General features: G+C 35.8%; 1 protein-coding gene across 12 annotated transcripts in view; it reads left to right on the top strand.

Moving 5' to 3' along the window:
• LINGO2 (leucine rich repeat and Ig domain containing 2) overlaps positions 1 to 18344 on the top strand; it is a 1371976-nt gene that overhangs the window by 678018 nt on the left and 675614 nt on the right. For 2 of the 12 annotated variants that reach the window (XM_004481999.2, XM_058301971.1), the window contains exon 1: positions 13046 to 13092. The exons of the other annotated variants lie outside the window; for them this stretch is intronic. The gene's annotated coding sequence lies outside the window, so the exon portion shown is untranslated. Of the gene's footprint in view, positions 1 to 13045; positions 13093 to 18344 lie in introns of those variants that run through there. 12 annotated transcript variants of the gene reach the window in all.

Below are 18344 nucleotides of genomic sequence, written 5' to 3'. Positions count from 1 at the left end.
AAGGTTACATAGGAAAAGACCATGGGGAACTTGCAATATTTACTATTCAGAAATGGACACTTGCAGGAGGGAAACTCAAAGGACAAAGTTCAAGGGGGAAAAAAGGGTAAAAAATTAAAAGATAGAGGTGAAGAAAATAGAAAGACGTTATTTAAACCCAACACTCTAACTGATGTGGGTGAATCTCTATTACATTCAATACATCAATATTCAATTAAAAAAGAGACAGCAGGATTTACAGTTTTACTGCTGGGGATGTTGCTGTGGTACATCAGAAACACCAGGAACTTTCCCAAGGTCAAGTTTAAAAGATGTTGTCATGCATTGTCTGAGCCTGATCCAAAATCAACATTATATATGCAATGAGTGAGGAAATATCTGGATTAATGAAGCCAAATTTATGATACCAGAATTCCATCCTAAATATGTTTGGTTCTTTCATTCTTCCCAAAGGAGACAGCTGTGGAAGAAGATACAAGCTGTGGAAGAGGGTTATCATTAGACAACTCACATATGTCAGTATGAAGTGTATCTTTAAAAGAAAATGATATGCTAAAGTGTTTTTCTCCTTGGTCCAATGAGTTATTTATATAATGTGATTACAACTTCTACTATTATGCAGATGTCAGTGCCAAAATCACTATGATTCATAGATTTTGGGGCAATTATTTCATGTTAGTTTATCACTTCATTGATTTAATCAAGCTTCAGCTATTTAAATAAATATTTTAGTGCCTACTATGTGCCAGGGACCAAGCTTACAAAAGGAGAGATACAGAAACAGAAAGAAGCATTTCTGTGTGGCAGAATGTCTACAAGTAGACAAATCACTACATTATTATTGAATGGCTATTTAAAATACCAGTTATCATTTTCCCTAATTTCATAAAGACTTTCATTGGACGATGGGTATGGGGAAAGGCAGGAAGAGATGAGAGGTGGAGGCGTCTTTGGGACATGGAGCTGCCCTGGATGGTGCTTCAGAGGTAATCACCGGACATTGTAAATCCTCACAGGGCCCACTGGATGGAATGGAGGAGAGTATGGGCCATGATGTGGACCATTGTCTATGAGGTGCAGAGGTGCCCAAAGATGTACTTACCAAATCCAATGGATGTGTCATGATGATGGGAACGAGTGTTGTTGGGGGGGGGAGAGGGGGGGTGGGGGGGTGGGGTTGAATGGGACCTCACATATATATTTTTAATGTAATATTATTACAAAGTCAATTAAAAAAAATGATATTATGACTCTCCAAACAGTGGCATTCTGCATATTATTTTAAACATTTATTTATAAAGTTGGGAACTTTGGTTTGATGGTATAATGTAGAAAACTCCAGTGTCTAGCTTTGCTTTCAAGATATTATTTACTACTGGATATTTTCTTTGCCCCAAATTGTGCTCATCCTAAATTGTATAATAATAACTGCTTTCTCTGTACCATGTGCCAGTTTTATTTGCATTTATGAAGCTGAAACTAGATCATATTTTGCCATATTTGGCTCTCAAGTGTTGAGTTCTGATCAGCAAACCTTTTAATCATGCCAGTTTAGGCAATTGTTTTGTGACACAAATGTAGTCATGAGGGATTAGAGCTCATTGTTTATTACTGTCATTCCAGCCATCTGCATACAGATAGAACATTGCCTTTGGAAATCTAAATATGGATATTTTTGAAAAATACTAAAAAACACATTAGAAGACTCCTTTTTTTTCTATATGGCTCCCTAGAATTAAAAAATATATGTGTATACAAACTAAACCATTAATAAGTATGCCTTTATCTGGATGTGTTTATCTTTCTCTGGAAAAATATAACCTCTAACTACTTATATGTATTTTTCAATACACAGGCAATTGAAAGAAAAATCACTCACTTTAATGTATACATAGTTAAGCAATTAGGAAAAAATGGCTATATTATGAAATTGCAAATGGATGTATTTATGTATAATCTCAGAAATTCTAGGAAAACATCTCATATTGTGTCTGAAAATACATTAATTTTTTGATAAGTGGCACTTACCCCTGAAAGGTCCTTGTCATCAATAGTTAAGGTCCTTGTCACAAATCTATTTATGTGATGTTTTAATTTTAGCTAAAATTAGTTTAGTCCTTCCTGTTTGCCAGACTCAGGATCTTTCTGGCACTATTTCATTTAATGGCACTTCACTGTGTGTGTGTGTGTCTGTGTTAGTTTGGGGAGAGAGGTATATGGGATTGGTTGGACTGGGATATAAAAAGCTATTCATAACCACTACGTAAACTGAGGCCTCCTACAGAGATTATGTAGATAGCTAGTGGCAATATAGACAGGACTAGAACCTATAATTCCTGACCCTTGGCCTATGGTCTTTCCACTACAATCACTTTGTTATTTTGATGCAAAATGTAGGCCTGAACATTTAGTGAATTGAATTAACTCAGGCTCCTCATTATGAAACACCTATTTTATTGCACATAGAACTCTGTTTTGAAAATAAGGAAGAGTTCTTGACCTAATGATTGGTAGGGCTATTAAATGTCCCAGAAATGCAGAGGTAGACATAGCTGATGGCCTACTCAGTGCTCCTTAAGTCTCTTTTACTGGTGCTATAAGCCCGTTCTCCTATTTCTGCATGCTATTTTGCAAATGGCCTGTATATGTGACTTACTTTGTTGGGTTCCTGGAGCACAGGGTACATTCTTCTTGCTTACACATATACCCATGGCTTTAAGCCAATAACCAACTGTTACAGAAACACAAAATCCCTACCTCATTTTTTTGAGATAGAACAAACTCAGAGATGCAATATATTCTCCAGAGTTCCATGCAGGATTACAGTGAAGCGAAATTTCACCTGAAATCACACCTTTGCCTTATTTCTTCCTCTTGTTGCTTTGTTTCCCCATTTCCTTGCTCATTTCTCTAAGTAGCAATTCCTTTATAAAGTACTTACACTTGAATCCTCACTTTAAAATCTGTTCTTTAAAAGTGCAATCAGACAAAAATGTTATCCCTTTCAGTTAGTTCTTTTATCGGAATTTGATAGCTTATTTGTCACTTCCCACACTGTCAACTGCTATTCTTTGCTACTTTCAACATACTTTTTTTCCATCAGCCTTATATAATACATTCGAGGTACTTCTGTTTTACCACTTCTGACCTGTTATAGATGGGTAAAGTAAACTTGGTTGATTTATTTGTAAAGCTATTACATATTGAGTTTAAACCCGAATGAAGTACTTGAACCTTCTTGTGTTTTCTGCAGGTACATTCTCTTTCTCAGTGGGAGTTGGTCTCTTTCTGAGTTTTTCTCAGAAGTAACTTCCAAATAAATGAGTGCTGCTTGAAGCAGCTTCAAAAATTGAGACAGTATAATAAAGTACCAAATTATACAGTACAAAACGAGAAGAAAGCAAATACCATAATAAGATGCTAATTGTGCCAAACACTCTGATTGAGTGACACTGATTAGAACAAACACATCAAGCCCCATTCACCCTGACACCCTCCCCTCCTCCAATCTCCCATCATCAAGCCATTAATGTAAATCAACACATTTTTCAACAAGAGACCACAGAAATAAATGAACTTTGTCAGAGTTTTTAGGATCTTGGGATTTGTAGACTTCCAGCTACTTTTTTAGCTGGAGAAATCCTTCTCTTCTGTGAATGAACATAAATATGAAGAGTTTGATCATGTGGCACACACTTGACAATTTCTCTTTGGATGTCTTTTCGACAGAAAATCTTAGCTTTCCACTCTGACAGATCTCTGAGATTGGCTGCAGAATATATGGTTCAATACGGTAGGAGAAAATATGAAAATGTTTGCCACCCCCAGGTTCTTCCATGCCTGTATGAATAAAATGTTCCTGTAAATGCCCTGCTAGATATGTCATGAAAAATATTACATGCAATTCCCCTTTTCACAGTGCTCAGGAGGCTCTGAGGATCTGTTCACAGAGAACAAGTATGTTCCACTTTGGCTCAAAACTTGGACATCTCATTTAGTCTTTACCTTTTTACTCTCCTATTTATTTCCAGTATAGTAATCCATTGACGTAGGAGGCACATGTGGAATGTGTGGCTGCGGTTCCTGTTATTTTTAGATGGGAAATCCTTGCTTTTTATATAGAGTGTAGTTTAGTGGTATAAACAAGACTTTAGGAGGAAATCTTTAAACTAGTTTAGTGAACAGGCTGCTCTAATGCCCTTAAACAGTTCAAAAGCATGTATTTATATACAAATAGCTAGTATGCTAATTACCAGTTTTTATTATTTAGGTCATTAAACCAGCTTCCCTAGAGACAACACCTTTGACCTACTGTTCATTTTTAAATCAAATCAAATTGTGTTTCTCAGGAAACACTCTTTGTATCTCTGATCTAGTAATTTAGACTGACCTTCTTCTTAAATGGTTCTATCATGCTTCATTGACATGCATGAGACCTAAGATATGATGGCGGCTGGAGCTGATGACATTTTTGGTGTAAAAAATTTTGCTTGCTTTAGTTTCTAAGAAAAAGTACTGCACTTTTAATAAATGTTATAAAATATAAGCATGTAACAATAAAACAATGTAAACTATAATTTCTCTTGAAAGCAATGTAGCCTTGTCAAAATGGCCAAGTCAAATATAACCCCATCCTTTGCTGAGTCTGTCCTCATTACTAGGGAAAAACAAACAAACACTTAAGACTTTATTTATCTTATAATGCATGTTGAAGAGATATGCTTTACTCAAACTTCATCACATTTTAACTTTAAGCTAATACTTTATTCCATAGAGTTTCATTAGAAAACTGACACCAATATCATTCTTCTCATTGAATGAAATCGGGTTAGTTTTATAATAAATTATAATCTAATTATACTTCATAGCTGTAAAATATTTTGCTGTTTTCAAAGACTTTTGTATTAATTTAATTTACTGCAAATAACTACAGTGCCAGGTAACAAATTTTCCCAGGCCCAATATTAGTGTGCTTCAATTCACCAGACAGTAAAAACTACATAATGTATATTGTTTCTCTTGTTACCTTGGCTAACAGGAACCTTAGAGGTAATCCTGTGCTTATTGCTAAAATCATTGTTATTTAAAATAGAATAAATTGTTATTTCTATAAATCATTTAGTCTTATTTTAATGATCCAATTAGGTATGCCTTTTATAATTAACCAAAATGAATAATTTTGCACCTAATCATAGAATAAATAGTAAACAAATTGATCTAATTTTGGCCTTTCAGGGAAAAGGGAAAAGATTACTCAAGTCTCTTTACAGAAGAAAAAACTTGTTAAATATTATGCTTCCTTCATTACCCAAATCGAATTTATTTCTGGAAACATGTTGCATAATCCACAATTTAAAATAATAATTTTATATTTTTATCCCAGATCATTAAAAAAACCAACCAATTTTTCTTGATCTGATTAAAACATTTTTAGATATCTATTTAAAAACTACCAAGTATTTAACAATACGAATCATCTAAAATACCAATTATCTAATTATTTAAAACTGAACTCATCAATAAGTATGTTTTTGTTCAGTATCCAACTATACCATTCAGCATTAGACATAGATTATACTTCAACACCAAAAGTAACATATTCTGTAATGTAAATAACCATGCAGGATTCATGTTAGTAAGACACGTAACTGCCCTCCTGATGCCCGGGAAGCACAGGAAGATTGAAGAGCTGTTGATCGATGCCAAGTAGTACCAGATTCAGGGCCTCATGGGCAAATTTCAGGACAACCTACAAAACAAAGGTACTTATGATCCTTGCTGCAAAGAATATCGTTACCTCACCAAAGGAAAACCAAAAACATAACCTGCAATTTGAAATAAGACCACTGCACAGTTGCTGTGTAACAGAAGTAACAACTGTATATCAGCATATGACATTTTGTTGAAAACTCTTCACTGTCTGACAAGTTGTCTCTGTGCTTTAGTGAAAGAGGTCCTATTGATAAAGAGTGTTATTGGGGATGGAATTTTTCCTTGGTTCTTTTTGTAATCACGCTACAAGATTGCTAGATTGTTATACCTCCATCAACTTACAACATTGTCATGAAACAGACCAAGGTGGAATTCTCTAAAGCCTTGAATTATGAAAAGAGACTGAATATTTTGCTGAATGATATCTAGGATGGCCAGGGACATAATTATCTTCTCCTGGAGGCCACAGTGGGGCATCCAAAGACTACCACCATCTGGAAGAGAATAAGGACTGGAAGCATGGAGTGACTTGTATCCATATCACACACCTGGGCCACCGGGCCAATCGCTACCACAGAGCTGGCAAGAGGACCTGAGCTGTCCTCCCTACTGCCCACCTCCCTGCTGTGCTCCTGGCAGGATCTTATGGCAAGCTTCTGGACAACTTCTATTTTCTATTGAATCTGAAAATCATTGTTTATGATTATTATTTTGCTTTTTTTTATGATATGGAGAAATGCTTCTGTATTTACCCAAGTGACTATACTCCCTTATTGTTGGCCAAGTGCATCTGAGGTCTCCACTTTTCTGAAACGAGAAACCTTGGAGTCAGAATATTTTAGTTCTTAGAGGGAAAGTTTGAATGGGTGTGCTCCTAAAATGTTGTTGTTAGTATTGTTTTTTTCTCTTTCATTTTTACTTTTAGTTTTTTTATTAGAGAAGTTCTAGGTTTACAGAGGAAACATGCATACAATATGGAGTTCCCAGAAACTACCCTATTTTTTTTTATTATATTAGTTGTAGGTTTTCAGAAAAATCATGGATAAAATACAGGGTTCATCTTTACCATTCTACTATAAATGCCTTATATTACTCTGGTAAATTTGTTACAATTCATGAAAAAACATTTTTATAGCTGTACTCTGAAGTTCAATGTGTTTTACAGTCCTTTTTAAAATTTTTATTCTAGTAACAAAAATTAAACCACAAAAATGTGGTTTTTTAACCACATTTAAATATATATTTCAATGCTGTTAATTATAATCATCATGTAATGCTACCATCACCACCATCTATTACTAAAACACTTCTGTAATCCAAATAGAAACTCTGTATAACTTAAGCATTAGCTCTCCACTCCCTACTTCCAACCCACCCCTGGCAAACTATATTCTAGTTTCTAACTCTATGAATTTGCTTATTCTAATTATTGCACATTGGTGAGCTCATATGATATTCATCATTTTATGCCTGGCTTATTTCATTCAACATGATGTCTTCAAGGTTCATCTATGGTATTGCACATGTCTAAACTTCATTCCTTATTATGGCTGAATAATATTCATCATGAATATATATATCATATTTTATTTATACATTTATAGGTTGATGGACCCTTGGGTTGCTTCCATTTTTTGGCAGTTGTGAATAATGCCACATGTGAAAATAACAGTTTGATTCCCTGCTTTCAATTCCTTTGGTATATACCTAGAAGTGGGATTTCTGGGTCATATATTAATCCTATACTTAACTTTCTGAGGAACTACCAAAGTGTCCTCTAGAGTAGCTGTACCATTTTATATTGCCACCACCAATTAATGAGTGTTCCTATTTCTCCACAACCATTCCAACATTTGTAATGTTGTTTTGCTTTTTTTTACAATTGATGAAAATATTACTATATTACTATTAACTGCAGTCCATAGTTTCCTTTTATGTGCATTTAACTCCGCTACCACCCTGTTATTAACATTATATAATATTAAAGCACATTTGTTCTGATTAACTATAGAATATTCTTATATTTGTACTATTAAACAGACTGTCTACAACAGGGTTCATTATGCTATACAGTCCCATGTTTCACCCTATAACCTTTCTTCTTGTAATAGACATAACCCTAAACTTTCCTTTCAACCACACTCATACCCCCATATTGGCACTGCTCATTACATTACACTAATGTGCAGTCATCACCTCTATCTAATTCTAAGCATTTACAATGAAATGCCTCTTCAGTTTGTTGGAAGAGTTTGAGCAGGATTGGTATTAATTCTTCTTGGAATACTTGGTAGATTTCACCTGTGAAACCATCTGATACTAGGCTTTCTCTTATAGGGAGATTTTTGATGAATGATTCAATCTCTTTACTTGAGATTGTGGTGGTCTTTTAATTCTTTTTGTGTCAGTGTGCATAGTTTGTGTATTTTAGGAAGTTGTCCATTTCATCTAAGTTGTCTAATTTGTTGGCATACAGTTGTTCACAGTATTTTCTGATGATCTTTATTTCAATGGGATCAATAGTAATGCCTGCCCCTCATTTCTGATTTTTTTTATTTGCATCTTCTCTTTTTTCCTCTGTCAGTCTAGCTAAGGATCTGTTGATTTTGTTGATCTTCTCAAAGAACCAACATTTTGTTTTGTTGATTTTTTTCTATTGTGTTTTTTGTTCTCAATTTCATTTATTTCTGTTCTAATCTTTGTTATTCCTTTCTTCCTGCTTCCTTTGGCAATAGTTTGCTGTTGTTTTTCTAGTTGCTCCAAGTGTGAAGTTAAGTCGATGATTTGAACCCCTTCTTCTTTTTTAATGTAAGCGTTGAAGGCTAAAAATTTCCCTTTCTGCGCTACCTTTTCAGTGTCCTGTGGGTTTTGATTGGTTGTGTTCTGATTTTCATTCTCCTGAAGGTATTTACTGAATTCTCTTGCAATTTCTTCTTTGACCCACTCATTATTTAAGTGTGTGTTTTTAAATCTCCATATATTTATGAATTTTCCCTTTTTCCATCCAATATTGATTTCTAGCTCCATTCCATTATGATCAGGAAAAGTGTTTTGTATATTTCAATTTTTTGAAGTTTATTGAGACTTGTCTTGTGACCCAACAAGTGGAGAAGGATCCATGAGCACTTGAAAAGAAAGTGTATCATGCTGTTTGGGGTTGCAATGCTCTATAAATGTCTGTTAAGACTAGCTCATTTATCATATTATTCAAGCTCTCTGTTTCTTTATTTATCCTCTGTCCAGATGTTCTATCCAATACTGAGAGTGGTATATTGAAGTCTCTAAATAGAGACATCTATTTCTCCCTTCAGTTTTGCCAGTGTGTGTCTCATGTATCTTGGGGAAACCAGATTAGTTCCATAAATAATATTTAAGATTGTTATTTCTTCTGATGAATTGCCCCCTTATTAATATATTATGACCTTATTCATCCTTTATATCAATTTTGCATTTAAAATCTCTTTTGTCCAATATTACTATTGCTACTACAGCTGTTTTTGGTTACTATTTGCATGGAATATCTTTTTTCTAGCCTGTCACTTTTAATCTGGTTGTGTGCTTATGTCTGAGATGAGTCTCTTATTATATACAGCATATAGATGGGTCATATTTTTTTTATCCATTCTATCAGCCTATATATTTTGATTGGGGAGTTTAAGCCATTAACATTCGATGTTATTGCTGGATAGGCATTACTTCGTCCTTTTTGTCCTTTGGCTTTCTCTTGTATATTGTAATATTGTCTATCTTTTGACCCTTTAATTTACCGTTTGTAATAATCTTCATTTCTATACTCTTCTTCAAGTCTCTTTCCCTTGTTTTTATTTTTGTTTTTTTCAGGTTGCAGTACTCCCTTTAGTACTCTTGTAATTCTGATCTTTTGGTTACATATTATCAGTTTTTTGTTTGTCTGTGAAGATTTTGAACTTGCCCTCATTTTTGAAGGATAGATTTGCCAGATACAGAATTCTTGGCTGGCATTTTTTCTCTTTTAGTACTTTAACTGTATCATGCCATTTTCTTCTTGTCTCCATGGCTTCTGATGAGAGTTCAGCACGTAATCTTATTGAGTTTCCCTTGAAGGTAATGCTTTTCTTTTCTTTTGCTGCTTTCAGAATCCTCTCTTTATCTTGATATTTGTCATTCTGAATAGTAGGTGTCTTGGGGTAGGTCTATTCAGATTTATTCTATTTGGTGTGTGTTGTCCTTCTTGGGCATTGATATTTTACATCTTTCATAAGCGTTATGAAGTTTTTGGTTATTATTTCCTCGTATATTCTTTATGCCCCCTTTCCATTCTCTTCTTCTCTGTGACATCAATAATGTATATGTTTGTGCATTTCACTTTATCTTTCATTTCCCTGAGACTCTGTATAATTTTCTTCATTCCCTTTTCTTTGTTCTCTTGTTTTTTTCCAGTTCAGATGTTCTGTCTTTGAAATCATTAATTCTGTCTTTGAGCAATTCAGATCTGGACTCATGTGCCTCTAAGTTATTTTTAATCTCATCCATTGTGTCGTTCATTCCTATAAGCTCTGTTACTTTTCTTTGCAGGCTTTCAAATTGTTCTTTATGTTCACCCAGTGTTTTCCTGATATCTTTTATCTCTATAGTCCAGCCACCAGACCTAATTGTTTTTTACACTGCATTTGCTGTCTCAAGCTCCTTTTGCCTGGACAGCAGTTTCTGGGAAGTGGAGAGAGGGGAAAGGTGGAGGTAAGCCAGAAAGGAGTGTCCCACATCAGTGTTTTCCAGCTGGAAGGAGGCCAGGAGCCACAAAAGGAGCACTGGATGCTTCATGCTGCCTGGTGAGTGGTTGAGTGATGGGCCAACAAGAGTGCCAGGAGCTTCTCCTCTGGCTCTTTGAAGTGTTGTTGTGTTTTTGTTTGGTTTTTTAATACTATTCTGCTCTTGCCTATTAATTTCAGCCCTGTAATTGTTTCCATAGTTTTGAGGAAGGGCACTGTCATTAGGTTTCCTCTGCAATTTTTGCCTGGGGTGGGTTGGAACAGTGGCAGCGCTCAGAGCTAGATCCCCAGTGACATGAAGAAGCTAATGCATCATAGTAATCAGCAATTACACGGCACACCTAAGGATTTGGGGGAAGTAGCTCTTTATATCCTTCCATTGCATCTGCAAGTGGTACCAGGGGCTGGGGTTGAGTACTTCACAGATCACTGATGCCTCTGTGAACCTGGGGAATGGGTGAAAATGACTACTGCCCAGAGAGTGCAATTCACCAGTATTTACCATGATTTCCCAGCCTCTTCCTTCTGCTCTTTTCCAGATGCTGCCCAGTGTTCTATTTTGTGCTAGAGTTTTGAAATAGTTGATTCAGACAGTCCCTATCTGTTCAATAGTTGTTCTGGTGGAGGAACCAATTCCTGGAGCTTCCTACTCTACCATCTTCCCACAATCCCCACTAGTGTTGTTGCTTTTAATGCATAGTTTTGTTTAAGAGCTAAGCCATTTGTGGCCTTGATTAGTCTTTGATCTGGTTTTTACAGAGATCCCAGATGTTCAGTTAGGAGCTTAGCTCTCATGATAGCATCATAGCCACTAAAGCTGTAAGCTTTGCATGACTACTTAGCTCTGTTGGTGGCTTGCTCCTTGAGTCCTACACTTTCATTTGCTTTCCCACTTTAAATAAAAAACCTCCATTCCAGGAATCACATCTGACTTAGGGGACTCACAAACTTCTGCTTCACAGGATTCATGTCCTTATTTTCAGCATTTTTCTCCTTAAAGCTGTACTTACCAATTCTAGTGCATGCTCTACACTTTGCTTAGAAATAAAAGTTGTCCCCATATATGGTTTCCATATCTCTAAAGGGTGCTATTCACACCAATACCATGGGATCTTGCCTATTTAATGGCAGCTTCCCTACTGAAAATTCAGCCTATGCCTGTACATCGAACATCTTAGTCTTCATCTTGCTTATTATATATCAGAGGGTCGACGTCAATTAGTTGATTATAAAGGATATGCAGATGTCTTTGGATCTGCTCCTGTATATGTTCATTTTTTGTCATTTTAAGGAATAAGGATATATGTTACTGTGTGGAAACGAAATTCGTGCCTCTGGGGCACAGCACATGTGCACATACTGGAGCATTTTGGTCTACCAGGTGCTTGTGTAAGGCAGACATGCTTAGTTTTCTACTTCTCAGTCTTCTCTGTACTAGAAGGAATAGAAATTGATTTCTGTTTTAGTTTAAAGGCTACCAATGCAATATACCAGAAATGGATAGGCTTTTCAAATGGGAATGTGTTAGATTAAAACCTTGCAGTTCTGAGGCTGTGAAAATGTCTAAATCAAGGCATCATCAGAGATGCTGTCTCACCAAAGGTCTTCTGCTGATGATCGTAGACTCCTGCCACATGGAAAGACACAGTGTTGGCTTTGCCAGATTCTGCCTTCTCCTCTAGACTCTTTCTCCCTGAGCCCAGCTGTGGGTGATCAGGCACATGGCAGTGTCTGCTGGCCTCTGTCCTCTCCTCTCAGCCTCATTACTTAAGCTTCTAGCTCTCTGTTTGCCTTCTCTCTCAGACTCTTGGGGGCTTCTTTCTAAGTTTCAGTGCTCTGCCACTGATTCCAGCCACTGTCCTCCAGGTCCTCTCTCTTTCTCTCTGTCTCTGCAGCTATGTCTGTGACTTTTTAGTCCTCCATTTATAAAGGACTCCAGTAAGAGGATTAAGATCCACCCTGGTTGCCACAATCTAATCCAAGGCCCTTAACTGAAGTGATCTAGCAAAAAGTTAACTAACCAAAAGATCCTGTCTATAATGGATTTACAGGCACAGGAATGGGTTCACTTTTAGCACAGGATTTTCTGAGGTCTACAAAAGACTTGAACCAGTGCAGTTGCTTGGGTTGGAAGTTGTAATTAATGAGTGAATGATACCAAGATACGAGATTACATACATTTATGTGTAAGGTAATGGTTATGTTTTATGTGTATATCAAGGAAAATGCTACAGTTTGATACCAAAGTACTTAATATGGCCCTTTGATACCATGTATTACTGAGAAATTTGTAATGGTTTTACAGCCTAGGTCTTATATGCACTACAAGAATGTAATTGTATGCCTTTCTTTAGCATCCAGCACTGAAGCCTACAATATAATTTAAAACAAACTGTATACCAATTAGATGAAAGCTCATATTGTCTGGTTCAGGCTCTTATTATAGAGTATACCAGGAATTGATTTTTCTTATATATCACTAAGGGAAAAATGGATATTTATATTTCTTAAGAATCATTCAAGTAAAACATTGACCTATGATTTGGCAAAAATGTGAAGCTTTATTTCTTTGTAATGTTTTACAGTTATAAAAGATGAAACAACTTTCAAGATCAAGCCAAATACATTTAAAGTAAGTTTTACAGAATAGACTATGCTGTTTGATTTTGCTGACTGGGCCTCTACTACCAAGAAAGTTACTTGGACATCCTCTTCCAATGCACAGAAACACTAGCCCAATATTTTCATATGTACCTCTGTACCTTAGGATATGTATAAAAGGGAAAATGCCAAAGTTCGACTTTCAAAATGTAGCTAACTCTGTAGCTTTCTTCCTTCTTTAGTACATGCTATCGTTAGGCCTTGACTAAAAGTCACAGTAATACATTTAGAAGTGTCATTACCTTTTCTGTTCCTTTTAGCTGTATATATAATGCAAAATCTTAGCTTTAGAAGTAGTCATTTCTTGCATTATTAAAAATGATATGCAAAATCAACATTATATAAAATCCTCATTTTTATAAAATCAATCTGTTCTTCCTTTATGCTGTTTCCCATTTTAGTTAATACCTTAATGTTTAGTTATCTAAATATTGCCAAATGTTCATCAATAATTAAAGAGTTGCAAGAATTTGGACAAACACACACATACATAATACACACATCCATACATACGCATATGGCATTAAGAACTCTATTTAAGGATGTCCCTCTTTGATCATGTTTTCCTAGTCTCTGCTTCATTGGCTAGGCCCTTGAAATATAACTTAAGAAGAGGTTATTTTAGTAAACAGTAAACTGTGCATTATCCCTTTTCATACTACATTAATTATTTTTGTTTCCTGAAGAGCAGTCTCATTTGTATTATTTGTCAAAATCAGGTGGCAGACTTGGCCCAGTGGTTAGGGCGTCCGTCTACCACCTGGGAGGTCCGTGGTTCAAATCCCAGGCCTCCTTGACCTGCGTGGAACTGGCCCATGCACAGTGCTGATGCACGCAAGAAGTACCATGCCATGCAGGGGTGTCCCCTGCGTAGGGGAGCCCCACGCACAAGGAGTGCGCCCTTGTAAGGACAGCTGCCCAGCATGAAAGAAAGTGCAGCCTGCCCAGGAATGGTGCCGCACACACGGAGAGCTGACACAACAAGACGATGCAACAAAAAGAAACACAGATTCCCGTGCCACTGACAACAACAGAAGTGGACAAAGAAGACGCAGCAAATAGACACAGAGAACAGACAACTGGGGTGGAGGGAGGAAGGGGAGAGAAATAAATAAATAAATCTTAAAAAAAAATCAGCAAGCAATTGTTGACTATCCACTATTGATTTTGTAGTGTCTTATGTGCTATAAACACTATCAAGCATAAGTCTATCTATAGTAAAGGACCAAAACTTATTCTTTAAACAGTGAGGTATTAAACAAATTTTTAAAATTAATAAAATAAACTAGAAAAAACCTATTTGTGTCTAGAGAGAAACATTTTCAAGAATGGTAGGAGGGAAATGTCATCTTAGTAAGGCAATTTATTTATTAAAGCCATTCAGGAAAATAAAAAGTTAGAATGTAGAGATGAGATTGATGTAAGATGGAAAGGCTGGACTAACATATATTAAAGGGAGGAAATGAAGAGTGATATTTTGTATTTATACCTCAAAATTGGCCCATCTTTGAATGTTGGGTGGTACCTACTTAACTTTCCAGATGTAGTGGATTGAATTTAGACATTTTATTGGTATTTCTCTGTGTTCCTGTGGGTGGATGTGAACCCACAGAAAAGAGTATCTGTTGAAGATGCTAATTTCACTACGGTATGGTGCATCTGAATGAAGTTGGATCTTAACATGGATTACTGGAGTCCTTCATAAGCATAAGAAATTCAAACATAATGAGAAAGCTAGAAGCTGGGAGAGAAATGAGAGGATACTACCACGTGATAGGATAGCCTAGGAAACCCAAGGACTGCTGGCAGCCAACACCAGAGGTTACAGGTTTTGTGGAAAAAGTGGTGCCCTGCTGATTTCTTGATTTTGGACTTCTCCTAGATTCAAAATTCTGAGCGAATAAATTCTCATTGTTTAATCCAATCCATTGTGTGGTATTTATCCAAACAGCCTGGAGAATTAAGATACCATAGTTACTTGCTACTTTCCTGTATTATTGAAAGAGGCTGTTTCTCCCTGTTATAACTGATAAATATAGATCCAAAAGCCAAGAAAAGTATAGGTAGATAACAGTGAGTAATTGATTTCATAGAATCTATACTGACTATAGATGCTTATGAATATTCACTCTGATCATGATGCAGTTAAGCAGGTTTTCAGATGATGACTGTGAATTTGCCAACAGACTTAATTCTTAATGGTTTCAAATGAAACCATATATTTTAAAGAAAATAACTGCCTCAAACATTATTTCAAATTAAAAAAAACCCTCTAGTGCCATTTCACACCTGAAAAATCAGTAATAAAATCATCTGGAGAATTATTATTTCATACAGATTTTAACATGCGTATTCTTCTTGGGCAGTTTTTGAAAATAGGTTATAAAACTATATTTCTGGAAGAGTTGAGACGAAACTCTGATGGCCCATATATTTATCCCTTCCGAACCATACTTCTCACATTACAATCTTTCTTCCAAAGTCTGTTAGGAAACTCATTAACTTAAACCTTGGTTGGTGTAATTGTGTAGTTATGGAATAGTGCAACTTATATAGTATTCTTCTGTGCTTTGTAAACAAGGTCTCCCTTTTTCAAATAACTGGGAATATATAGCCATTACTTTAATGTAGCTGTTCCAGAATAAGGCAAACGTAAACATAAAATAAAAAGTACAGGTTGTCATTCCCCTAGTAGGGATTTGCTATGAAATGAATTTGTAAGTAGTTTGACTTAGTGGAGGACTAGAGAAAGAAATAAACTCTGAATCAGATGTGAAGATTTGAAGCCAATGAACCATGACTGATGATAATTTTCAAAGCAAGATCTAAGCCACATACTTAAGTGCATTATATTTAATATGAGTTGGCTAGTTAAAAAATAGCTACTCAGCAATGGGAACAGAAAAAAAATGCTCTCTCCTAAGTGTCTTTTCAATATGTGTATATGTTAAGTAAGCTGCTGTTTAGAACATAATATTGATTTTACTTTCTTTACACATATCTACAAATATTGTTTTAACTTCTAACTATAGACATCATCATTTTAACACATGCTACCATTATTTTTGTCCTTCCTAATTTGTAATATACACCATATGATATTACCTATTTAAAAAAATAGGTACATTTTTAACAATCAAATTTTGGATTTCAATTGTTAATATCAGAAATGCTAATTGACATTTCAACAGGGTTTTTGTGGTGATTTATAATTCATTATTTAAGTAGCTTCCTAAAACTTGACAGTTATGTTAGCAACTGAATAACTTCTCATTTTACTATAAAAATCATAGTGCTCTTTGGACTTTTTCATGTCAATTTTGGAAATTCCACTTGCAACATTTAGGAGAAAGCATGTTACAATGGTACAACATTGTTTTAGAATCAGAGTATTGAGTTTAAACCCTGACTCCATTCTTCTTGATCATGTGATCTTGAGAAGTTAGTTTTAATTTTTGATGAAAGGAAATGCATTCATTTTGGGGCTTAAGCTTACAAGAAAAATTTCAAAGGTATAGGGACATCTTATAGAACCCCATAGCATTAGTTAGACCTCTTAAATTGATATGGAAATCCACGAGAAATTTGGAAATTCAGGCAACTACTGTCGTACATCTGTTTCGCTCTTCTCACTCTACAGACCAATTTGTTTTATTTTGCAAAATGTATGGAAAGAAGTGGATCATCTAAAGAGAATAAAGGGGTGTTTAATAGTTTTATTATGACCTGGGAAGAAACATTAAAAAATATATTCTATGAATAACCAGAGTGTCCACATTTGCCAAATAGGGATAATAATGCCTTTTCTGTTTCGCTGCAGTGAGGATTGGTAATGATATTTCCTTAAGCATTTCTGAGCCCATACATAGTAGGTACTTCATTAATAATAGTTTTACTATCAGTCTTATAAGAGCATTATATTATTCTACAATATGGCCTTAGAAGAAACTGAATTTTTGATCTGCCAGGGAAATACACAGCCTAATGTTAGGAGTGGAGATCATGCCTAAAGCAGGAAAAATAATTGGACATTTGTTAATAATTATAAATATTCAATCCTCCAAGCATGTCAAATTTTGTAGATGATACTATAAGTTACAAATCCAATTTTCACCGTAATAGAGCATAGTTCCCTTGGCTCATATGGTATGTTATGTGTGGCACTAGGCCAATAAGCAGGACTGGGGAAGCAAGGGAGGGTCATAGTAGAGATCTGTTTTGTTCTTGTTTTATTTTCCTTTGTTTTGAATGCCAGCCTTCATTCCACTTTCTGGAAATAGTTCCCTTTTGGAGGAACAGCCCACATTTTTCAGTCTTATTCTATGTGCCCCTGCTCTAAGGGTATATCTGTGATTCAGGCCTGGCTGAAAACAGTACCCATTTCACTGGTTAGAGGGCTTGGTTCACTAATGGACAATGGTCCAGATTGATCCAGTAAGGCTCAGAGAGACTTTTGCAGGGACTGTATGGAGAGAGGCACCATATTTTCAGTTGCATTTCACCCTGGGAAAATATAGTTCTGAACTTGTTGGCAGTCATACAACAAGTCCACACAAAACGGACAAATGAACCCAGCAGAAAAGACAGAGCCAAAAATGGAGGGCCACCTCAATCCTAATGCCCTTGACTGAGCTCCTGCACTCAGTCCCAATGCCAGCACTACTCTCAGCCTTTTAATCACATAGGTCAATGTTTCGGGCATTTGTTTAAGTCAGTTAGATTATACTTTGTATCACATCCAAGTGTTTCCTCACAACCCATGGGGGTTCTCCATCTCTGGTTCCTCCTTCTATGTGTCTCACTAAATAGATATTAACTTTTCAATTCCTCTGTTGTCTCCTTTGTAAAAAGAAATAAACAGTATCTGTTTTTACATTTCAAAAGTTGAATAGGATAATTAATATAATGGCATAAATTTGTTTGAAAACAGTATAAAATATTACATTACTGAATTTTGCTGAAGTAAATGAAATTTAGCCTAAGCTTCATTTACTTGGATGGGAAGGCCCCAGATACATGTCAATATGGGAGCCCTTTTCCATCTTTAGCATGGTGCACAGTGCTCAGTAATACTTTAGAAGGAACCTCTGCCCTTCACTCCATTATTGTTGCCACCAGAATGTACATTGTCAAAACCCTTATGGTTCATTGCAGGCAGTTTTCACCACAGTTTCTGTGCCAAATTTGGGCAGCAGCATCTTTTGTTGGTAGTAAATAGTGAAA

The sequence above is a fragment of the Dasypus novemcinctus genome, chromosome 8, assembly GCF_030445035.2.
Source record: "Dasypus novemcinctus isolate mDasNov1 chromosome 8, mDasNov1.1.hap2, whole genome shotgun sequence".
NCBI lineage: Eukaryota > Metazoa > Chordata > Mammalia > Cingulata > Dasypodidae > Dasypus > Dasypus novemcinctus.
The sequence above is the reverse complement of the archived record's forward strand: the minus strand, read 5'-3'. Positions and strand labels throughout refer to the sequence as shown.